At 36.1% G+C, this 24,175-nt stretch overlaps 3 long non-coding RNA genes across 6 annotated transcripts; 2 read left to right on the forward strand and 1 right to left on the reverse strand.

Annotated features, from left to right (window-relative positions):
• Positions 1-1,205: 1,205 nt before the first annotated feature.
• On the reverse strand, positions 1,206-2,162 carry LOC118491389. The gene is made up of 3 exons (XR_004891559.1): positions 2,107-2,162; positions 1,812-1,879; positions 1,206-1,697 (listed from the first exon to the last, which is right to left on the reverse strand). It is a non-coding gene; the product is annotated as an uncharacterized LOC118491389 (long non-coding RNA).
• Positions 2,163-3,256: 1,094 nt separating this feature from the next.
• LOC110936053 lies at positions 3,257-5,989 on the forward strand. Of its 2 annotated transcripts, none has more exons than XR_002589674.2 (3): positions 3,257-3,391; positions 4,335-4,424; positions 5,608-5,989. It is a non-coding gene; the product is annotated as an uncharacterized LOC110936053 (long non-coding RNA). The 2 variants fall into 2 exon arrangements; XR_004891560.1 differs by having other exon boundaries at positions 3,264-3,391; positions 4,340-4,424.
• Positions 5,990-7,978: 1,989 nt separating this feature from the next.
• On the forward strand, positions 7,979-12,208 carry LOC110936051. 3 transcript variants are annotated; one of them, XR_004891562.1, is made up of 7 exons: positions 7,979-8,364; positions 8,609-8,697; positions 8,909-9,046; positions 9,189-10,670; positions 10,797-10,853; positions 11,226-11,313; positions 11,735-12,208. It is a non-coding gene; the product is annotated as an uncharacterized LOC110936051 (long non-coding RNA). The 3 variants fall into 3 exon arrangements; XR_004891561.1 differs by lacking the exon at positions 8,609-8,697 and having other exon boundaries at positions 7,981-8,364; XR_002589672.2 differs by lacking the exons at positions 8,609-8,697; positions 8,909-9,046 and having other exon boundaries at positions 7,980-8,364.
• The last annotated feature ends 11,967 nt before the right edge of the window (positions 12,209-24,175 follow it).

Raw genomic sequence — 24,175 nt, forward strand, 5'->3', positions numbered from 1 at the left:
CCTTAGAGCTGGTGGAAATAGTTCAGGTCAAGCCAAAAACAAAACACATACTAATTTTTTTTGAAACTATGGAACCATTTTGTTAATATGATCGCTCCAACTCAATTTGAGATGCTAACGGCATTCTAGAGATGCTACTAAGATGAACATAAGGCATGTTTGGATTTGCGTTTTGAAGATGATCATCTTACATTCAATAATTAAAATTATAAAAGTCGCTGTAAAAAACAAAATATGTACACTAAGAACTGATTATTGTGCACCCAAGGCATGATAGTCAGTTCAAAACCATACAGTCCAGAACGGCAGGATTTTCATCATCTGGTAAAGAATCACAATCATAAGAATATATGGCTGACCATGTGACAAAAGACATAATACATATAACGCTCACCTTTAGTGGCAACTCAAGTGCCAGCAGAAGATTTTATTGGTTAAATATTAATACCAGCTGCCTCAACATCACTATGGTTACTTTCTCTTGCATCTGCAACCGGCTGGACTAAATTACTCAATGAAGAATCATCATCTTGCCTATCGGTTTCTCTGCGTCGAGGTGTTCAATTACTCAATGAAGAATCATCATATTCACTTTGACACCAACCTGAACCGTTGGGGACCCATAAAAGCATGCACTTCGACGCCAACCCGAAGCATTGGAGAACCATACCAATTAATACAGAGAGTCAAATACAGCAAGCTAAACACGGAGTCCAAACTTAGAGTGCCAAAACTTAGTAACCAAACATGGTATGCCAGAATTATATGGCCAACCCCGGGCAACCCAGCATTGTTTTTGACCAATAAACCCCTGCAAACCCAGCCTCCTTTCATCTGAACATGGGGCTCGAACTGGGCCTTTAAAGTATGAACCATCCAAATATTTAATCCAGACCTATTACCAGCATGCAGCCAAACCATGCAGGTCTAAAAGAAAAGCTGATACAGTTAGCTCTTGGTGACCAGAAATGTGCAGTTTGAAATTTGACCATAACCCAGCATCATTCTAGAATCATAACAACACTTGAACAATCTAAAACATCATGCCCATCAGTAAGCACGTGAACACGAATGTATTGCAAGTAGAGTAGAAAGTTCAGAATCATTGATATTATTTTTCGTCTCTAGAATCAATCCGACCACCTACTCTCTTATTCTATAACAATTAACTGTTCCAGATCGTGATATAAGCTCCATCAAAGATTAGATATTACTATGATCATACAGATCTAAAAGAAGACACTAACAGCTTCAACACTCAACAAATACACATTAACGAACACACATACAGACATATAGCAAGTATAAATAAGCCGATTACGTTTTTTTGAGAGCATCAACAGATACACATCAACAAACACAGATAAACCACATATTCAAACCTGATTTTAATATACATAATAGAAACTGTAGGCACCCAACATAAGTATACAAACTCATGCAATTAACCAAATCAACAAAATCTTGAAACACAACAAAATAAAAAGAAATCAACAGCCTACAAATCTCCTGAATGCAATCAATCTTGAAACAACACATATTAATGAAAAGAAAACATAAAAAATAGTACCCGATGAAGCTTGGAGATTCTTTACAGTTGAATGAACATCACGACAGCGACAAAGCTTATTCAGCGATCTCAATGCTAGCAGTGGTTTCTGATCTTAGATGTGTTGAAGATAAAAAGCCCTAAAACCCTAAAACAAAAGAATATGGAAACGAAAATAAAAAGCCCTAAAACCCTAAAATCGACTGATCTTATATAACAAAATATGAAGCATAGTTGTGTAGATCTGAAAGCAGAGATTTACCTGGGTTTGGGAGATCAATTTAGGGTTCATCGATTTCTGGAAGGAATCGATTCCCCCACCTGCAAAACCTAACCAAAAACACAAACTCAAATCGATGCAGTTCGGATCATCAAAAACTTCAAAATCGATCAGTTACGTTAAATCGTTACAAAATAACATCTCGAATCCGAATCAAAGGTATGAAACATACCTATTTCGATATGAAACATATCATTTCAGAAAACTACTGAACAAAAACACGACAAAAAAGTTAAAAATTAATAAATAAGTGTGAGAAAGAAGAATAAGAACATACCTATGATTAATATTGATGAATCGGTGAAGGAAGAACTGATGGAGGAAAGGATCGCTCTGATATTTAGGGTTTGGGTTGAAATATAAAAGAAATCCGGCAGAATCATGTAGGTTATATATGTATACGGTTTGAATTTTGAATTTTAAATCTGGAGCCAAGATTTTGAATATGGGCAGTGGTTCATCAGTGGTTTGCCCTTTTGTATATGTGGACAGACCTTTCAAAAAGTGAATGTGGGTCATCTTGTTTATGAAATCAGTGGTTTGTAAATAAAGGAAAATAAGAAGGGGAAGGCACTGTTGGGCGGGAAAAAAAGGCATTTAGGGGCTCTCTGGTGTTGACACGTGGCCCAAATCACTTTTCATTTATTACATATAATAGATTATTGTTTGTTTGTCTCTTAGTTAGTTTTTCTTTCTTTTATTATGTTTATTGTTTAAATTAATGTTTGTTTGTTAGTTTTTCTTTCTTTTATCAGTCTTTATTATTTATATATTGTTTGTTTGTTTGTTAGTTTTTAAATATATAAAGGCAAATTTGAAATAAATAATCACACCTAATTCAATTTGGCCGATAATAATTCCAAGTTAGTTATTGACCAGATAATAATAATCTGAACTCGTCATTTTTTTTTTTTGTAAATTAGTCGGCCGTTAAAATAGCTTAACGGAGTTAAGTTTTTTTTTTCGAATTACAAACCGATGTTTTAGGGCTTTTGTAACACCCCAAAAACGGGTTTATTAATTATAATAAAGTAACCGAAAATAAACAGGTAAAATACGGTAGTGATAAAAATAAACCTAGTGAATATTAGGATCTAAATAAGTAAGCCTAATATTAACTAAAAAGTGAATCAAAGCTTTGGAGGAAATAAAGCTTATAAAACACCTGAGGTAACGGGGTGTATGCAACACCCTAAAACATAAATCCTTTTATTATAAATCCGACGTTGGTATTAACGAGATAAACTAACTAGTGATAAAACTAACCTAGTTAGATAAGAGTTTAGTGATAATAAATTAGAGTGTTAGAAACACCCAAAATAAAAACCTCATGAAAGTAGGAGGGTTAAAAGTGCCAAGTATGAAACAAGTTTTATTAAACACAAATAAAATAAAAATCCAACACACACACTGGTGTGTGGATCGACCAGAACGCAGAGGGGGGCGATCAGGTTTCTCCAAAACCCTAACTCACCCAAAAATTCACAAATTGAAGGTCAAGATCAATTCCAAAACGAAATCCGAGCCTAGATTGGTGATCTCCATTGCAAGGGGGTCATAAGGTATGTGAAATTTGATAGAAAATCTCTACTTGAAATTCTGATGAACTTAGAGAATTTAGAAATTTTTGATGCATGATTGTTATATGGATGAAATAGGAACATAGTAGTGTCTAGGAGTAAACCCTAGACAAGTATATGTTAAAATCATGCTTAGCTCAAGTAGATTCAGATTTTTGTTGATATTAAATTCATGTATGAGATGTTTTTAGGGTTTTGATTGCTAAAAATTAGTGTTATGATGTCAAGAACATGCTTAAATTGAAAGCTGAATTCAAACAGCTCATGATCAGAATTTACAGCCGACTTGTATTGGCTGTAACCTGAACAAAACGTGATAAAAACGTGTGTTTCTTCAGTCTAAAAGGTAATTCCAGGAAATATCTTTAAAACCCCACTGGAATCGCATTTTTTCGACGAAAATTGAGCGTTTTATGAATTTTTCCGTATCAAAGGTTCAAGCTGTGTTTTCTGGCAGAATTTGCAGCCCATTACGAATGTCATAACTCAATTTAGTAATTTAGTTATGGTCTCAAATTGTTACTGTAGATAGTTTTAAGCGATTAGAAGAATCGCCAATTGGAATTTCGTCAATCGGATAAACGAGGATTTTTTAATGAATTTTTCCGTAAGTTGCAGTCAGAAGTGACGAATCTGATTGCAGCTTAGTAAATGAATTTTTATAAATTTTTGGTAGAGAGTTGGATTCTAAAAATTTAACACAAGGATAACCCCTCCGAGGGGCACATCTCATAAAAATATTGTAATTTTTGCAAGCTCGTAAGTATAGTAAACGGACGTCCCCAAACAGCATATTTTCAGTGAAATAAGCTATACATGTTAATGAATGATCAATGCAAATTGAATATGAAATTACGCAAATGTATGCTCCTTATCAAGTACAATGATGTATGCTAACAAGAATGTGTTGATGATAACCTGAAAGCGTAGGAGCCATGTCAACATGGACACGAGCATGGAAGGGCAATGGGTCAAAGCTAAAAACGGAAGCTATGCATGAACTCGGACGCACGAGGTAAGTGATTTCTGTAATCACTTCTTATTTTATTTAAGTAAAGTAGCGTTAGTTGATTTAGCATGATGATGTTTGAAGTTTCATATGGTTTTGGTCGTATGAAATTGGTAATTTTAGCTTAGTAGACCAAATGGGACAATATAAAGTTGTAATGATATGACGAATAATGTCTAAGTAATGGCTACGGTATGTAACCGGGTAATGGGTAAAATTGCACATAAGTGCACCAACCGAGAATGGGGACTTAGGTTAATGGGTCGAAGTGAAGGTATACTTTAGCACGGAACGTTTGTACAAGCAATGTCGATAGTATTTCATGTGCCCGGTTAGTGTAAGGTGTTATAACATTAACATTATGTGAGCCTTAAGTGTAAACATATGAGTTGTTGATAAATGCATGACGGGTCGAATAATTCGTAATGAATAATAAGCCGAAAATGTATAAGTTAAGAATTTCCTTAACCCGGATGTTGGATTTTAGGTTCACATAATAGAATGTTAGTTTACAATCATGTAGGAAGAAACGGGAGGTTAATCGGGTAAACGGTTTAAAAGCTATGCAAGTTTTTGTGCGTGCGAACGACAAAAACAACACAGCAGAAAAATGGCAAAACCAGAGGCCGTCGCCGACGCCCCTATGGGCCGTCGCCGACGCCTTGTGCATTTTCAGTTTTCTCCGACGCCTAATTTTCCTGTCTACGGAGGTTTCTGGCTACGCGAAAAACTAATAGCCGTCGCCGACGACCTCCACATGTTTAAAATGCTGAAATTTGTTAATTAAGTTATTTTGTGTACCGTAAGCTTCGGTATATTAACCGTGGTCTACGACGGGCCTCCCAAACATAATTTTGAATGTTTCCTTGATGTTTTTGGATCATAAATCCAAGTCTAAGCACTCCATAATTAATGTACGAGTATGATAAGTGAATGCGAATAAGTTAATCAAGAATTGAATGTAAGTAAGTATGTGTAGACATGATTATGTAAGCATGTAGTTATGTATATAGGTAAGTAAATGTGTAGATATGTAGGTGCGTATGATTAGACGTATGAATATACGAATGCACGAAGTAGGATTTATCGCCTATGAAAAGAATGGGACAGGTATGCATGTATACATGGTTTCAATACGTTTGAGTATGGACGTTACTAATGATGTGCTTGAGATTGGAATGTAATGCAGGAATGAGAACGTCAGACTCTTGTAGAATTGAAGCCGAACCTGGAAGCCGAACTCGAAACAAAGGAATCCGAGAGGATAGTCGAATGAATCAAAGTTTATGTTGTTGAATGTTATATGATTTTTAATTGTACCAGATTATTGTTGTATGATGTTGTCAATGACTAATGGTTAAGTTGTATGTGATGTCCACAGGTACTACACGGATTTCTTCTACCACTATCGAAGATAAGCGGGCATATATCGAGTCGAATAACAAGGATTGTACGGAAAGAACGGTTACGTAGTCTTAATTTTGTAACGCATTAATTTGTAAAAAGGGAAGTGAATTTTGTAAGCTTCTTCTTGAATGTGTGTATTGTTTTAAGATCGTAAAGAAATTTTTTTTAAAGCTATTTTTCCGCTGCGTTATCTTTAAGCTCTTACACGATGATCTTATAGGGAATCGTTCTTATTACGAACGGGTCATGCCCGAATTTTTCTTAAATAATAGTATGGTAATATTACTTTTCGGATCAAGAAATATGGGCATTACAGCTTTTGATCGGAACGAGGATACGAGTCGATTGATGTAAAACTTACCTCGAAATACTGCCCAAACCCACGAAAACGGTGCTTCAATTCGGGTGTTTAAACTTCCAATTAATAAAAATCAAGTCATTTCGAGCACAATTTCGAGGTAAGTTATACATCAATCGACTCGTATCCTCGTTTTGATCAAAAGCCCTAAAACATTGGTTTATAATTCGGAAAAAAAACTTAACTCCGTTAAACTATTTTAACGGCGGACTATTTTACAAAAAAAAAAAAAAAAAATTGATCAGTTCGGATTATTATCGGCCAATAACTGACTTGTGATTATTATCGGCCAAATTGAGTGAGGTGAGATTATTTATTTCCAATTCACCTTATATAAATTAATTTTATGTGTACGACCGTTCAAACATGTAAAACCACCGATTTGATCATCGGTCCGATTTTTATAATGTTACTGTGCATATCTCCCATACTGATCCTAACATTTTATGGGAGTAACCAAATTACAACATGAAGTTTTATGGTATAAATTATTGGGGAATTGGCCTGTAATAATCCCACCTAGACCTTATTGGCCATTAATAATCCCACCTCAGAATATTCCCCCCACCAGTCCCACCTTTCACCTATTTTTCCTACAATGGTCCCCCGTTAAAAAAACTTAACGGAGTTAAGCTTTTTTCCAAATTACAAACATATTTTTAGGGCTTTTGATCAGAACGATGATACGAGTCCATTGATGTAAAACTTACTTCGAAATGGTGCTCCAAGTGACTTGATTTTGGTTAATTGGAAATTTAAACACCCGAATTGAAGCGCCGTTTTCATCGTTTGGAGCACCGTTTCGAAACAAGTTTTACATCAACGGACTCGTATCGTCGTTCTAATCAAAAGTCCTAAAAAATATGTTTGTAATTTGGAAAAAAGCTTAACTCCGTTAAGTTTTCTTAACGGGGGACCATTGTAGGAAAAATAGGTGAAAGGAGGTGGGGGGAATATTCTGAGGTGGGATTATTAATGGCCAATAAGGTCTAGGTGAGATTATTACAGACCAATTTCCCTAAATTATCATAGTTACTAATTTTTTTATATTTCATGAGTACACTACATAATACAACATTACACTCATAAGTTGGGGAAGGATCCACTAAAAAGTGTATTTTGCCTAAGCAGCCTAAGAAGGATTGTAATGATGACATGTGGCACTCCTAATAAGTAGGAATAAAGTGCATTTTGGTCCTTATAAATAGGAGTGATAATGACATATGGCACCCCTTTTGTGTTTTAAAAATACAACAAAAAAATCTAGTACAAAAAAAATCTAGCACCAAAAAGCTAGTACAAAAAAATATAGCACAAAAGATCTAGTACAAAAAAATAGAGCACAAAAATGTAGTACAAAAAAATATAGCACAAAAAAATCTAGTACAAAAAATATAGCATGAAAAAATTCAGGTTAAGATTCATTCTCATCCTACTTAGGCAAAATAAACTTTTTATTTGATCTTACCCCTCATAGGTTTATACAAATATAAACATTATTATATATATCAAATGATAAAGGGCTGTTGCGCCAGTTGATTTCATGAGATTTATGATTTAGCCACTAAAATTTTTCGTTCTTTGAAAATCTACTGGAACATCCATAGGTAATATTTGAGTTTTATTGGGGGAAGAGGTGGTTGGGCAAAACATGTCATCTGTATGTACAACCATTTCAACACATTTTTTTTATGATTTCTCTTAGTTTCGATTTTTTACAATAGTAATTATTAACATATGTTAATAAACAAACTGAATGAACAGTGCCATACACTTTTCATTGGAGGATCTAGCGGTGATGAAGTCATCACCGCATAGACACGCAGTGTATTTTTGGTGGTGTTTGGTGATTGGGCTATTTGGGCGGTTCACCACACGTGTTATCAGATTAAAACTCTCTTTCAATCTCTCCGGCGGCCATAATTTCAGCCCTTTCTCTCTCTCTCTCTACAAGGTCGCCGCTCCAGCCACAGCTCCACCACCCACTTTGTTTGAACGAGCATTCATCTGAATCGTAGTAAACTGATCTTCGTCAATCGGGATTGTTCTTCTGTGTTCGGAGAAAGAATGAGAATGGTATCCATAGTGGATTAGAGCAGGATCAGAAGCTCACTGCTTCCATCGCAATCCAACGACTTATCCACCATGAAACATTTGAATATCCACACCATCATGGTTTAGGTTCGTGTATTTCGGTTTGGGCTGGATTTGTTGTTTATTCAATTGCTTGCATTGTCTGAACCATGTGATTTGTGTGATTACAAGTAGATTTATTTTGTGGTTATGAACCCTAACCCATAAAGTACATCAAATCAAAACATGTATGCTTGCTTTCATTAAAAGATTGATACGAACATATATTACAAGTATCTGAAATGGGGGTTAGGGTTTTTTTAAGTGGTTCGTGAGATTTAATTTACTGCAGGTTGTTTCTTCATACACTCTTACTTCGAAGTCAGCCGGATTTGTCTGGATTCTTATGTCAACATGATGAGTCGGAAAATTTATTGATATGTAAAGCAACTTAATAAATTCATCCATTTTTCTTGTGTAGAAAATGACAAAATGAATACAAATATACGTCTTTAAAAAGCACTTTTTATGATCACAAATAAAAGATTCCTAAAAGTATTACTTTACGTTTACACTTAGTAATGTTATGTAACGCAATAACGTCATAGAAAGAAACTGCAATGAATTTTTATGTTGTTTTTGCATTTTGTAGATCGGAACTGGTGACTGTATACGTGTGTTTGTTTTGTATACCGTATGTACGCAAATTGGGCATGCAATGTAATACCAATTTTCTTTGTGAGAATTTCTATTATATTGGTGTTGGGCATGAAAGCTTTTCCCAATAATGGTAAGCATATAGTTTCAGTTGTGAGTTTGTGTTATTCTTTCTGGTTTGGAGTTCACTGGGATTTTTTTTAGCATTTTGTTTGTAGAGTGTTTCTATAGAATGGGTTAGTAACAAGTGTTATCTTTTTTTTTCAATTGTGCAGCATTCAAAGTCATGCCTAAATTGCTACCGCGTTGCGTGAGAAAAAATATCACATTCCTGTTGCGAGCGCGGGGAAAAACTAAGCTATAATAATAAGTGGTGATTGGTCATTTGAACGGTCTTGTATTGTGGCTGTGATGTTGCTCTGCCATTTGGCATGGAAACTTATGTTGTAGCCATGGCTGATCCGAACCTTCAATTTTGGATTTTGGCTCGATGATGGCGCGTTTAGGCGCATCCAAGGGTTTCTTGGTCCACCCTATGATGGCGATGGGAGCATACCTTGATTATTGCATTTTGCAGTTTAGAGTTTAGGCTATGGGGTATGGTGGGCGTGGGTTTGGGGGCATGAGTTGACATGTGGAAAGCAAACTCAAACCCACGCCCATGGGGTATGGTGGGGCTTGGGTTGGGGGCATGAGTTTGGTTTGGCCATTGAGAGTCCGCCATGTCACCTTGCTAGCCCGCCCCAAGCCCGGCTTCAAACCCAAGCCCCAAGGGCCACGCCCCAACCCAAGCCCCCGGGGTGGTGGCTTGGGCGTTTTCAGCCAACCCACGCCCCAACTCAAGCCCCATACCCCATAGCAACTTTTCCTCCTTGAATTTGTGATCTAATGATGCTTGGTCGATAATGATGAGCTTCGACCCATTAATTTTCTTATCTGCCGACGGTGGCCAAATCGCCCATACTAATTGAGTGGTGTTTGTGGTGTTGGTGCTTTGTGATTGGGCTATTTGAGCGGTTTTTTATTAAAGCTGTGATGTTGCTCTGTCATATGGCGTGGCAATTTATGTTGCAGCCATGGCAGATCTGAGACTTTAATTTTGGATTTTGACTCGATGATCGTGCATCTAGGCACATCTATGTGTTGCTTGGTCCATCTTATGATGGCGATGGGTGCAAATCCTTATTATTGGGTTTTACGGTTTAGAGTGTACATAAGTTTTTCTCCTCGAATTTCCGATCTGGTGATGCTTGGCCGATGATGTTGAGCTTTGGCTTATTTGAGAGGTGATTGAGGTTTTTTTAGCCCTAATTTTTTGGGTGATTTGGTGCTCTGGTGTTGAACATCCTATATGTTTTTGGATTAGTATACCTTGCTAGAGACCTTACACGTCGGACTCTAAATCGAATGGTTTTGAAACGAAACAAGTGATTCTTTTTTTTCGGCTGTGATCTGTCATTTGGCGTGGCAACTTATGTTGCAGCCATGTCAGATCTGAGCCTTTCATTTTAGATTTTGACTTGATGGTTCGTCTAGGCGCATCTAAGGGTTGCTTGGTCCATCTTTGTGTTCTACAGTTTAAACTTTTCAGAAATTATTTCTCCTTGAATTTGTGATCTGATGTTTGGAACAACAACCGAGTTTGAAACAAAATATGCTCCCCGTCAACGGAGATAAATTTAGGTGGAATAGGAGGCAGTGGAGATACCGATGACCCAGATTCTCTGACTCTGATTTTATGGGTTCATTTATTCAAGGTAATATTTTTTGTTTCTCTATTCATGCCTTTGACTTCAGATGCTAAATATTAATAGCTTTTGTTATCATATTTTCTCAATACAAAAAATGAAAAAGTTCTATACACATTTATTGCACAATTGTAGATACGTGGCCATCAATGGGAAACAAACCTTTGGATCATGGCATTTGTTTAGAATCAGGTTTGATGTTTCACCTATTCCACAATTTGGTTTGATAGTTTAGTCTAATTCAAGTTAGACATTGTATCTTGCATTTTATCGAACTGCCTAAATCAAAACTCCTATTTGTATAAAGTCTTGAAATAGATATTTAAACGCTTAATAGGGATTGGCCTGATTGTACAGCATGATTGTAATTTTGAAGAACTTGATGCTATTGATTTTGGTTCCAAAACTAACATATCAACTACTTGTCAAATATGCTGTTAGCAGAAGGCAACAAATAGCCAACAAGAGTTTTCTTTATATATATATATATATATATATATATATATATATATATATGAAAGTGAACAATAATATGCATATTAACAATTTATATAAATTTTCCAGGTTAGAGATGCTGGTGCACTCATCTTGAATCCTAATCATGTTGAGGCTCAAGCTACATTTATAACAAAGCATGTTGTCACACTTATAGGTATGAATTTTTTTTTTTTTTTAATTAAAAATATGTTCCAAATTTTGTACTTGGTAAATGTTATTACTATATTCATAGCCTGAGTTGGGAACTACTTCATTTGGGTAACCTGGAGCAAGTGAAACAACTCAAAAGTGGGCCGAAATGTGATTCAATGCTCACAATCACTTAATGATGCTTTATCGAAAAATTATAGTATTTTCGTTATATAGGTGTGTGTTCATGGCATCATGTGTATCACCCAGTCCAACCCGAACTGCTTTGACGCATATTAAAATTTACCGGTTTTGACCACAACTCTGTTCGACCAATTAACCAAGTCGCCCTTTATGCATCCTCCACTTTACACCCTTGACGCTTCCTTTCTTGTATATTTGGGCATGCTGTACAAACTTATATGTTGGGACTTTTTTCCTGATAGGTATTGTAATGAAATTCATGTTGGGCCTATGGGTCATCCATTCAGATCATGTCAAGGCACAAATTCTTCACTCCGCAAGGGAACCCACAAGTGAGTAGACGTTGTTGTAGTGGACGTAATAGTTCAAGCCGAAGCGTATGATTGTTTGGGAAAACGTATCCCACACGAAGAAAGATTTTCAGTCTGTAAAATCCCCACACTTAACAGAGCTATGCATCCAAGCAGGAGTCGATATACCTGAATACCCAACCCCACAAAAAGAAGAAAACCCATAAACCGAATCAATAAAAGGGAGTTTCTTGATGGAAATGAAAGTGAACATGAATTCCCTTCTTGTAACAACATATATCATGATAACACGGCAAAAAAAAAAACATATTGTAAATCGCGCAACGCGACGATGAAGAACACTAGTTTTTATTATATGTAATCTTAATTTGAGATATTAAGATACAAGTTATGCATTTATCTCTACCCATCAATATTTTTTTATTTTTTTTATTAACTAAATAAAATAAATAATACCAATTAAAATATACATGTTAACGTATCAGAAATTTTAGCTTTCAGTTTTATTAAATTAAAACAAAATTCCTCGTTAGTCAACGTATTTATGTATTGCTATATTTGATATATCGAATTTGAACTTTTGTATTCGTTTTATGGATGCAAAACATATGTTGATTTTCTTTTGGACATACCACAATTTTATTTTTGGGTCTTCTTTTTCGGTTGCTACTTGCTATACTAGCACCGTAACAAACCCAATCAATACCGACCGAATCCTTCTGTATAGTGAACACGCCACAATGTGCAAGCATTACTATCTAGTTATAATGAAAAGAGTTTGGGTTTTAACTCTAAACAAAAGAAAAAAAAAATAAAGAAAGAAAGAAATGATTGGTAATTGGCTGAGTATGTGACCATATATTCTATAATATCATTTGGACCGCAAATGTCTCTACAAAACAATAAGTTTTGTCTATGTTTGAATCTTCATTTTTTACCATCTAGAAAATACATATTCAACTTTTTTACTTCGATTTAAATTTATTATATCATATAGTTTAGTGCACCATCGGCAAAAGATATACTATACATGCAGCATGGTAGGTGGTCGTAGAGCGAAAGCAACCATTGTCGTCGTAGAGGTTAGTGACGGATCTAAGAACTTCTTTCACTCGGTTTCTTTTAATAGATTCTTACTAATTTTTTCAATTTCTTTCAAATCATACGAGGTTTTCACTAATTTTTCTCATTTTTTTCTAAACCGAATGGGTTCCTGGGAACTCACCAAAATAACCTAGATCTGCCCCTGACAGTGATGACTGTAATTTTAGAATGGTTGTGATGTTGTGGTACATATTTGCTACAATATCAACAAGTAAATGATAACGATTCACGAAATATCTCCTCCAAGATGAATAAAACATCAACACAAATCGCTATATTACATACAATCTTAAAAGACAATGTCAGTGGGGTTTCCCACCGGCTTTGCCTCCCTGCTCCTCTGTACTTTTACGATGTTGCAATTTTTGCCCATTGACTTTGATACCTTCAAAGTTTCATAAAATGGTAAATTTAGTCCCTAGACCTTCTATTTTGAATTGCAAAACCACAATCTTATCTTTCAAACTTTGTCAGCACCAACCCTCTACTTTGTTCTCTACCATCACCCCCTTAGCTCTTACACAATTACGCCACCAACCCTCTTCTTTTACATTTACACCAACACCCCCTCATCTTTTACACATTTCCGCCACCACCCCTATACTTTTACACTTTGTCTTTTCTAGACTTTGTTTTTTTACCCCTTGCACTATTACTTCATTTTTACACCAGCCCCACTTTAAAAAAAAATTGCAATTGTAACCCCTAGACTACAACTCCTACTTTTGCAAATGTCAATGCATTGTGTTTTACGAAATGTCTTAGGTATTGTGTTTTACACTTTGTGTCTACCTTTGTGTTTTACACTTATTTTGTAATTGTCTTTTACGCACTGCATTTTTTGAATCGTGTTTTGTCTTACTATATGTTTTCACCTGCCACGCGCCGCCGCAATGCGTGGTGGGCAAAATACTAGTATATATTACACAAGAACCCTATATGACGCTAGTCACTCGTCTCGATTGCACATGACCACGATTGGTACGAAAAACTGATTATGGAAGTGGGTGGAGTCGCTTCTTGAAATAAAAATCATTTCATATAAGATGCATAACATTATTAGACTTACGTAACCTTTTAAATAATATTAAAGTGACGATTAAATACAAATAAGTTTTTCTGTACTAAATTAAAGTGAAGATTGAATATAAATAAGATTTTTCCGTACTTAAGAGTATGAAGCGAAAGAAAAAAAAAACGTGTAGTAAAATTTTTATAAATAGTGCAACCCCTCGTCTTACAAATTTGTGTGTGAAGCTCATCATTTTTTTCTCTAGGAAGATATAACAAGTAAATAGGCGTAATCATTATTATAATTAAGATACTTTAATTTAGAGTTAATTACTTTTTTCGTCCATGTGGTTTGTCAAAAATAACTATTTCAGTCCATTAGTTTAAAAATTACGATTTCAGTCCTTGTAATTTCACTTTCATAACCATTTCAGTCCCTGTACTTAACAAAATAATGGATTGAAATGGTTACCAAAGTGAAACCACATGGACTGAAATGGTTACGAAAGTGAAACCAAAGGGACTGAAATTGCAATTTTTAAACTAGTGGACTGAAATAGTGAATTTTGACAAACCATAGGGACGAAAACAGTAATAAACTCTTTAATTTATTATAGTTTTAATATTATTACTATACTTCAATTATGGGTCATGCTAAAAACCTCTCTAAATTTCCTTTTGAAATATGTATAGAAAAAGATATATATAAATTACAAACAAGTCTACCACATGCTTAGAAAATCAACAAAACTGATTACCATTAGACTATAGGACGTGGAGGAGGCAAGTCTTTGGATGATGCCACTCAATATTATCATCACGTCAACATCTAAGGAGGATGCCCGTCTAAGGATGAACTAAGGGGGATGAATGATGAGTCTACCCTCATTTTTTTTTTTAAATTTAACATGTTTTTTAACATTTAGTAAGTCATAAAATAAAATCATTAATATTAAAAAAACAAACATTACACAACTTAAAAGAAAAACATACTTAAAAAAAAATACTAGATTGGTAAAAATTAAAAATCTTAAGAATTCCATTTTTAGCAATCTTTTCTTTTATTTTATGTAAAACCGGACGGTCTTCTTCCGGATACGAGTTGGTATCGGCTGTCATTATCTCCCATCCCTTTAGTTTTAACGCCTCCTGTTTCAAATGAACCCGTTCGTCCACTTCACGTTGCTTCGCTTGTGCTTTTTTGGCTGTGACCTCGGTGTATGCTTTGAACTGGGCCACCAAATTGTCCATTTTCGATCCCCCCCCCCCCCCCCGATTAGACTTGTTTTTTTTTTCAGCTGCTGCCTTTTTGAAGGAAGGAGCACACCAGAAGGAAGGGAGAAGAGGATGATTGTGGCTAGGGTTTCGAGAGAAGGTATTTATAGGATCCGTATTGTTGGTTGGATCGGGTTAGGTCATACGGGGCTCCCTTAATGGAAAACGCGGACCCAAGAGTTTTGGAGCCAAAACTCACATGAGAAGCTCTAATATTGTGCCACGTCAGCCCAAATATTTTCATTTATATAATATATACTAGGTTAAAACCCGTATAGTACACGAGGTTGTATAATAAAAAATTTAAAATGAATAAAAAAATTATAACAAATAAATACGTATCGTATTTGTACATTTTATATTTATGAAAAAATATATTTTTCTATTTAGATATTCTGCACAATCTCCTCCTGTGTAAACATGTAACAATGGTAATCAAATAATTGTGAAGCTTTTTACATGTCAATCAAGGAAAAGACTGTAAACTGAGAAACTCACTCTATTGTCACGATTTCCATGTGGGCTGCTAGCAATTTTAGGCCTAAATGCATTTGGATTGCGATCCAAGGTAGTTTCAACAACCTCTTTCCTAGCAGGCTCATTTTCCACATTGTTATGACAGTTAACATAGTTGCAACCGTCATAGTATATTCCGGATGCAAAACATTCACCATATCTGACGGACAACATAATGATAAATGTGTATAGCGTCAGAATGTAGAAAATTGATCAGGGATTACTGTTAGGATCGGAGGCTCTCATGATTGTGTTTATTTGTATAATTTGTACATTCAGAGAATATGAAATAATGTAAAGTGCAGCAGAAATGAATACAAAGTTTGTAAACACAATCAAAGAAGAGAATAGTTTGATAAACAAATGCTTCATATTAAGTCAAATGATTGAATTACAAAGCAAATGATTACAAGCATGCTTACAATACTAAACTCCCCCTCAGCCTGATGCTCCAAGGTTGGTTGCACAAGATGAAAGGATTAGACATGAGAAGAAAAACTTGCTCAGTCAATCAAATGTAACAGTACAAAGTACTGTTACATTTATAGGCAGTCCAACCCACTGGGCATCTCAGCTGACGTCACCATGAAAGTGACATCTAACAAACTAACAAACCCTATCTACTGCTCTATATAACTACTGCTTTACTAACTACTGATGTTGCATTACATTACACAAGATGAATAAAAGTGCTGCTGCATCCTTCCACTGCTGTGAACCCAGCAGTACTTGTCATGATCAGCAATGCTTGACTCAAGGCAGTAGATTGGGCAGCAGGGCTTTAGTCTTCATGAGTTTTTGATCAGATCAGCAGTTTCCAGTGTCAGCAGTTGTTGATAAAGGCAGTACTTTGGAGTATATCAGATGTTGGAGTCACAGTCAAGGGGAAAGCTTATAGTAAACAGCTGCTTATTGTGAATCCATTTTTGTGATCCGATTTTGGCTTTCATTATCTGTTCCTCTGGTAGGGTTCAATCCCAACAATCTCCCCCTGGAACAGATAATGCCAAAACCCTTCATTATTCAGGATTTTTATTTCTCATCAAAAGTTCCCTAGCTTGTCTTTTAAATGCTTCTTCAAAGGCCTTGGAACTTGAGTCATCCTCATCCCTGCACAGTGAAAGCTCAAGGAGATCCTGCAAATCTTCAACACTAAGGCCTAGTGCTTCTTTCCTTGATATATATTTCACTTCACCATTGGATCTGACCAAGGTCAATACGTGGGTCTTTTGATCAGACATCCACTTTAGTACTTTTAATCCTAATGGGTTTCTTGGGAGAGATTTATTTCCTGATGAGTTTGGAGATGTTGGCCTTGTGAAAAGTTGTAAGCTATCAGACATTTGTTTGAGGGCCTTCTCAATGACATCATTTGCTGCAGCTACATCTTTTGCAGTTTCCTTTTCAATTTGTTGTTGTCTCTTTTGTTGATCTGGCTCAATGTCTGATATTTCTGAAGTGCTTGGTGATGCAGGCTTGGTTAATACCTTTTTGAAAAGGTTTTGAAGTTTTACTGAGCTCTCTTCTTTTAGACCCATTTTCTTGATGGTTTCTGTGAAGTACTCAACTTCCTTTTCCTTTACTTCTTCACTAGACAATTGTTTTCCTTCTTCTTGGTTTGACACAAGAATAGGATTATTTGCTGATGTGAGCAGTGTTTTGAGATTTTCAATCTGTTGTTCAAGCTTTTTGTAGTCAGGCTTCTTTGAAGTGTCTGAGACAGTTATCCTTCTTTTCTTAAGCCTTTCATAAGCTTCATCAGTATGCTGCTTTGACCATTTTGCTATGGCAGTGGCAGTGTCCACCTTTGCATCCACCAGCTCCTGTTTCTTTCTCTTGTACTCAGATGTTAGGTCAGCAATGAGCTTTTTGTATTTGCGCCAATTTGGAGCAGTCTTCTTCTTTCTAGGATCGTTTTTGATTCTATCAATCCTATCTGCCTCATGCTTTAAAGCCACTATTGGCCATTCTTCAAACTGTTTTTCTTCAGCATGATAGAATTTTTCTTTCATGATATAAGCAAGAAATTCTTTTCTTAATTTATTTCGTTGATCAGCCTTTTCTTTGCTTAGTTCTTGTGCAAAATATTCCATCTGCTTAACTTTTGAGAGCAAGAATTTCAGTTTTTCAGAGATGGCGTCATCACTTTGACCTTCACGTTCAATCTTGGCTCTTATCTTAGCCTGCCTTGCTTTAAGCTCAAGATATTCATCTATATCTTCTGGGACTATGAAGCCTATGATTGAAGGGAATCTTCTGTTTAAAGGATCATCTTCAGTGTAAAATTGTCTCATCTCATTTTTTACAGCTTCCAGTTCCATCGGATATTTTGCAGCATTTGGATCATATTTGTCCTCATTTGCCTGAGTAATTTTTCTCTTTCTGGTGTAAAGCTTTGTGGATGAAATGGATTTTGGTTGTGATGTAGGAATGGTGAGAGCAGTGGTGGATGGTTGACTAACAGTGGTTGAAACTGCAGCTTTAGTTTGGCTATTCTTTTCTGTCTCGATGTAAATGCCATCATCAATTCCTTTCTTCTTCCACTTGATCTTCTCCCCCTTTTTGGCATTATCTGGGAAGGGTTCATTCATGAAGAGAACAGTGGGATGAATTTTTCCAGAGGCACTTTGGATATGAGCTTTGATAGCTTTGATGTCTGCCTGAGTATCTTTGAACCTTGATTCCACCATTTTTGTCAGCTTTTGTACATGTATAGCATGCTGCTGATCAGCCATCTGTTTTTGTCTTTCCAGCAGTGGTTGGAACATGTTCCATAACTCATTTGCAGCAGGTGCAAGTTGTGCAGGTACTTGAGCTGGAGCAGTAGTGGATTGTGCTTTTGAGTTTTTAATAGCTGCTCCACCATATCCTTTATCTCAGCAACTGAGTTTTCCAGATTTTCAACTCTCCCCGTCAATTCCTGATACTTTGAATCATCACCCGAGTTACTGGGATCATCTGAATCCCCACCAGCAGTGGTTTTACCAGTGTATGACTTAGGAACTGAATCCCAAAATTTATTCATTGATGCCCCTTGTTCTTGGTACTGGGGACTTCTTCCTTCAGCACTTGTTAACCTTGTAAAGGTACCAGTGGGCATAACAAACTCACTGGTGGTTCTCAGAGGTGCTATTGAAGAAATTACCTTCAAGGGAGTCTTATGAATGTAACCACTATCCAAATGTAAACCAGTGGGTTCAACATTTGTAGTGGCTGCTCCACTTGAACAACTGACAAGAATTACTTGTAACTCCTGTAGTGTAACCTCCTCAGTTGTTGCTGGGATATCAGAGATATCAGCATCAGACCCAGTCACTTGTGGGAGTATACTCTTAGTGGTAGGTGTTTGAGAGGAACTGGTTTGTGTCTGAGTAATACCAACTGCATGCAACAAAGGTATAATGGATGGTGGTAATGTGGGGGGTGAAGGTAAGGGAGTTAAAAGAGACATGTCCTTGGGATCAGGACTGTGGAAGATGGATCCGAGTGGCTCCAGAGCTTCATATTGTAGGGTCCCTGTGTTTACAACCTGATCCTTTTGTGAGGATGCAGGAGGAGTTTAAGGCAAGGGTGGAGATCTTTCTTCCATCTGCTGTGAGGAAGTAGCAGCAGTGGTTATTTGTGACATTTGTGTTGTCACTGGCAGTGACTCTGGGATCTTATCTTCCAGAGGTGCCTTTGTTTTGGGTTTGGGGGGCTTTCTGGATGTTTTATTTTTGGTCTTTTTGGTGGTGGCAGGTGTGGGTTTCAAAACAGTGGGTGTGCTGCTTTGATCACCTGGAGCAGTGGGCTCAGCAGCCGATACCTGAGGAGCAGTTTCATCTGCTAAATTCTGCTCAGGTACCTCTGCTTTTGTTTTTATAGGTGCCAACATTCTAGAGAATGTTTCAGGCGTTAAACCATTTATTTTAAACTGAGTACCTTGTTTGGGCAATTCTGCATCTCCTTTTTCAAATTTTTGTTCAAAATAATAACTTAGAAACCTTGGGAAGAGCAGTTTTACCAAATCATCAAAAATCTCCTGGGAATAATTAAAATTTTCATTATTTAAAATAGCATATCCCAGGCATTGAATCTTTGATGGTATTTCGTTAAAAGCAGTTGTTTTATTAGAAACACACATCAAAAGAGTGTGAAATAAAAAACCTGGGTGCAGAGGGAAAATAACCTTTTTGTAAGGTATCTCTTTTCGATTGGTCTGCATACCCTCTATTCACGAAATCATTTTTCAACTCAGTTTTAGAGAATGAAGTTTTACCTTTCAGATCATCGAGTTTAAAGACTTCTGAAATGGATTGTGGAGAAATTTGAATCTCTTTACCCTGTATTGAGGAGTTGATGGCTGTGACAATGTCTCCTTGTTTTTCAAGGGTAGCATTGTTCCAGAACTCTCTCTGGGTTTGTAGATAAATGGGAGCGTTTGCTGTCAACAAAGTTTTGTACTTTGATGCAGATAAAGTGTCGATGATGGAGTTGAAGGTATTGGTTGTTGTGGGTTTTGTGAGTATACCCAAATAGTTGTGAGGGGATTTGTAGCGAATTTCTGTGGTTTCAGCGGCCATTTGACTGACGTCTGTGGGAGCAGAGGAAGAAGATGATTTTGATTTTAATTTCGATTTTGATTTCGTCATTTTTTATGAAGAAGATCGAAGAATGTTTTGGAGTTATGAGTGGGAAACTGCTTTGTGAAAAGAATGTTTGGAATTCAATTCGACAGTGAAACCCTGTTTGGGGTTTTAATCAGGGTTTTATTTAGGAAAAGTAAATACTGACGTGGCAGCGGTTATAATGATCTGACGACTAAAAAACTGACCACGTGTCAACCCCTGATGAAAGAGTAAATAATGAAGGACAGTTGTTTTGAGAGCCACTGATGGATCAACCATCAGTAGTTACAACGGTAACAAATGAAACATTGGATGATTTTTACTATCAGTGGATAGGATATTAGTGGATAGAATACTGATGTTATACAGCAGTACTTTATTAAGAAATTGAAGGAGCAGGGGTTGACTTTCAGCAGTGGACAGACTTTAGAAAGTAGATGTTTGAGGCACAACAGTAGTTAAGGAAAAACAGTGGTAGAAAACAAAATGAAGGCCATTAGTATAACAATTGTTAGTGCAGCAGTGTTTTAACTTTTGACAGATAAAATTTGAGCATCTGCTTGTTCAGATGTGGGGATTGATTTGTCTTGTGTAAACTCAATATCATGTCCAACATCTGTTATTCTGCAGAAATGCTATACTCAACAATTTACATTTTGGATGCAAATTATAAAGATTAATTTGTCAGCAATTTTTCTAGGAGATTATGTTCTAGGTTTACCACATGTTCACTATTTCCTGACAGTGGTTTAGCATCCCAGATGATGAAAACTTCTTTACTAACGCAACTCATTTTGTGTCTAATTATTTGAACTAGAACATGAGTGTCTCAGTAGTTTTAAAATCAATTTTTCTGTGATAAACAAACTTGAGCTTAATGTGACCTTGACATGTACATCATTTCCTTTTGATCAGTTTTAGGAATAGTAATTTCACACAAAAATAAGGAAATTACATCCTGACCAGAGATGAACTTTTTACTATCAAAAATGAGTAAAAGTACAAAATATATTACATAAAAAAATAATATATATGGTTTTATCTGAGAAAAACACCTTTAAAAAAATAAAGGTTATTTTGAAAAAAAAATTAAAAAGATCTGGTAACTTTCCAAATAAGCTCATGATCACATCATTCTCAAGTAATTATGACTACTGTTTAGGATCATTTTCTTGTCAATTGATTGTAAATTCTTCTTTTAAGATCAATCACTGGAGATACCATTGTTACATGAACTTTTCCTGAATTAATGAATGCACACAGTTGCGTGATGACCATTGTTTACCCAACTTTGGACTCATAAGTGTTTTATGTTTATACTCTTTTCTTTTGGGTTCAAAAGTTTTGAGATAAACTCACTTTTGAGTTTTGTAAGTATAGATAAGATAAGATATATCAACCAAGATATCACACAAAGGCCTTTTGGCTAAATCCCCCCATTTGTGGCCTAGTGGTAGGAGACTTGGGTTTTCCGATGGAGACTCAAGTTCAATTCCCACTTGTGTCATATTGGGGTAGATATTGGGCAATGATAGTGATAAACCCACCGAGGGGGGTTCGATTCTAAGCCGCAAACCGGTTTTCATCCGGCTGTTACTTCAGCGAGACATCTCGTGTCGAGGCAGTACGGTTTCCGGTGGAACGCCGTAACCAAGTTTGACCAACCCAACTTGGACCCGGTTAAGACAACGTAGTCTGGGCAGATCTTAACTAAGACCGCCGTTTAAACGGTATGATATTGGATCACTCAAAAAGAAAGTTAATGTTCGGAAAAAAGCCTTTTGGCTATGGGATTCAGTTAGGGGGAGGGGGATATTCCACGGTCCTCCCAACCGCCGAGGTGATCCCACCTCGCAGACCGCCACCCAGCAAGCCTGAGTCTGGGGGTAAATCTGCTACCGTAGGGGCATTGGGAATGAGCAAGACTCGAACTCGCCACCTCCGGGTTAGAATGCGGGCTGGTGGCCATTGGGCTGACACCCAATGGTTGCTATGGGATTCAGTATGCAACACAAAAAATATAAAAATAGGCTTAAGAAAGTGAATGCTTGTGCATCATAAAAATAACGAGTGATATTCCCCCGCGCTTTGCGGCGGGAATTCATTCAGTTCCTATTCGGTTCGTTACAATACTGGCACTCGTTGTAGTAAACGAAAGAGAAAACCTTACATCGATCGAAAACAGTAAAAGCGAAATCGATACCGGTACCGATGTTCAATTGAAGTTGATATCGGTTTAGTTCGTTTGCGTCCTATGTATATTTTTTCACCATTGCCATATAAACTTTTTTGAAAACTTCTATTGTGCCGCTATCGTACCAAACCGAATCCAAACCAACTGAACAATATTTGTTTCCAATACTGATATTTATTTTTATTGTTTTGCTTTCAATAAGCTAAGATCATATCGCTACCATACCGTACCGAACCGAATAACATCAGTACCGTTATTTATTACTTTTTATGATTTCTTGTTTGATAATAGATATCGTAGTGAACCGAATTGAAACCGAACGAACAACATCAGTTCGGTACCTGTATTTATTTTTATTGTTTTTTTCGATAAACTGGCGTACCGTCCCAAATCGAAATTGAATGAACAACATCAGTTCGGTAATAGTATTTATCTTTATTATTTTTTTCTTTCGATGAACTGATATTGAATAGATGGCGTACCATCCCAAACAACATTGGAACCGATACGTATATTCATTTTATCGTTTCCGTTTTCAAAAGATTTTCATTTTTACAACTCTGTCTGTGACGATAAATGAATATCGGTACCGGTATCGTGACAATCTGAATCGATTGATACCGTTCGAACAACACATGTTGATTTCAATACCGAGCACATAAAGCATACCGGTACTGTAACGAATCAAACCAATACCGATCCAACGCCCGCGGTAATGTACCATCACAATGCGCTGGCAAATAACTTGCAATCTTAAAAAATAAATAAACATAGATGTAGATTTACAATTTTACAAAAAGTTAACGAAAAATCAAGTTAACGATGGTAACATTAGAACTGATATCTGTATTCATTTTTATCGTGTTCGTTTTCAAAAGATTTTTATTTTTACAACTCTGTCTGTGACGATAAATGAATATAGGTATCAGGATCGTTACAATCTGAATTGATTGATACAGTTAGAACAACACATGTTGATTTCTATACCGAGTATATAAATCGTACCGGTACTGCAACAAATCAAACTGATACCGACCCAACGCTCGTAGTAACGTACCATCACAATGCACGGGCAAATAACTTGGAACCTTAAAAAATAAATAGGCATATATTAGATTTACAATTTTACAAAAAGTTAACAAATAATCAAATTGAATGCTAAATAAATAAAATACTACCATAAAAACAACTAAAGAATTATAAACTACTATTTTATTACTAAAGTAAATGAATAAGAAATAAAATATCACTAAAAATAAAAAATAAATACTTAAAAATTAACAAATCACTATTCATCAAGACTTTGTATTCATATAGATAATGCTAGTTAGTTTATTTAGTTTATAAAAATCGGTAACACAATGTTGACTCATCTTTAACAATCATTAGTGTCCTAGTGGTGGCTACGGGTATTTAATTTTCACTTATGGTGGGTTCGAGTGAGTTTTCCCCTCAATGTTTCAAGTTTGAGTCTTGATGATAGGGGTTTCTCATTGAGAGGTTTAAATTGGGGATCTATTATGCGAGGAGGCTCTCTAACACGGACCCGATTAAAACAACGTATGCTAGATCTTCCGATATTCGCAAATAATTCATATTAAAATGTTCACTCATCTTTTGTTTTACACTCAGCCTGTGATCTTTTTGAGTGATGGGCCAGCATGT

Source organism: Helianthus annuus, chromosome 4, assembly GCF_002127325.2.
Source record: "Helianthus annuus cultivar XRQ/B chromosome 4, HanXRQr2.0-SUNRISE, whole genome shotgun sequence".
NCBI lineage: Eukaryota > Viridiplantae > Streptophyta > Magnoliopsida > Asterales > Asteraceae > Helianthus > Helianthus annuus.